Source organism: Myotis daubentonii, chromosome X (genome assembly GCF_963259705.1).
Source record: "Myotis daubentonii chromosome X, mMyoDau2.1, whole genome shotgun sequence".
Lineage (NCBI taxonomy): Eukaryota > Metazoa > Chordata > Mammalia > Chiroptera > Vespertilionidae > Myotis > Myotis daubentonii.
In genome coordinates this window covers 117,864,923-117,866,176 of record NC_081861.1, presented here as the reverse complement: position 1 = coordinate 117,866,176, position 1,254 = coordinate 117,864,923, and the positions used below count along the sequence as shown (strand labels likewise).

General features: G+C 42.2%; 1 pseudogene; it reads right to left on the bottom strand.

Annotated features, from left to right (window-relative positions):
• Nucleotides 1-214: 214 nt before the first annotated feature.
• Nucleotides 215-919, bottom strand: LOC132224088 (transcription elongation factor A protein-like 8; annotated as a pseudogene).
• Nucleotides 920-1,254: the final 335 nt, after the last annotated feature.

Here is a 1,254-nt window from a genome sequence, read left to right as displayed (position 1 = left end):
TGCACCACCCCAGCCGTTCTGGGCCTCTGGGCAGCATGGGAAGGTGGAAAGGCAGCTCCGGGCCAAGCGAAGGCAGTGCCAGCAGCCAGGGGAAGGAAGGCCCATTCTTGCATGAATCTTCATGCATAGGGCCTCTAGTAAACTTTATATTTTAGTAACCTTTTTAAAAAATTTTTGATGTATGTATGTATGTATGTATGTATGTATACACACACACAATTTGGGATTTTTATTGTACATATGTGAGCTGATACTAAATATGCTTTGCAACTTATGTTACTTTACAATATGAAATGAACATATTTTCATGCATTTGTGTGAAACTTCCCAATTGAAAAATAGACCTGGAGAATAGGTCAAAATACAAAATCCAGTAAGATGCTGGTTAACAAGGAAACTATCTAAAACAAAATTCTACCAGATGATTAAAAGTAAAACAAAGGTAGAAGATACATCAGAATATGCTAATAGAAAGCAGGGGCCAGATTTTACTATAAGATAAAAAAAAGAATTCAAGGCCTAAAGCACACAGGATAAGGTCATCTGCGTGAATGTCTTTGTTTCCAATGCAGCATCACAAACTTGTTTCTTACTCTTCTTATTTCTTCCCTAAGCCTTTCCATCTCATCTACTCTTAGCATTTCTTCAGGGTCCAAATGCCTAACGGAGTGTCCTCTTTGAATGCCTGCACAGGTTGAGTCAGCCCGCTTCTAAGGTTTCCTTCTGCTTCCTGGCTTACACCTTCTTTGGAAGGCGGAGGATTTCCTTCTGAAGGGTGGTACATCTTCTGAAGGGTGGTCTTCCTTGGCCTTTGGCATGTTCTGTGGTTCTCCTTCACTTTCTTCACAAGACTTTTGCATGTTGATTATTTTTCCATTATTTCCTTTTTGAATAAATTAATCCTGAAAGGATCTGGGGCACTTTTCTTCTCCAGCAATAGGGAGCTGCTCCAGGGAAACAGGCCCCGGACTATTATTTTAGTAACCTTAACAGTGCTTTTTTTCCTACTTTCAGAGCAAGGGGATTTGCCGTTTCATCTTGCATTGGGCCACACCATGTATGTAGCCAGTCTTGTTCAGGATATCTGGGACTCAAGACTCCCTTACTCAAAAGGTCCCTTACCTCTCTAACAGACCTTTCCCCAAGATACATTCTTCTGAGGGCAGACAGCAGCATTGCTCTGTGTGCTTCTAGGTGAGGGGATGCCCAAAAGGCAGCTTGAATTTGCCCCCTCCCCCCCTGGGACACTCACTA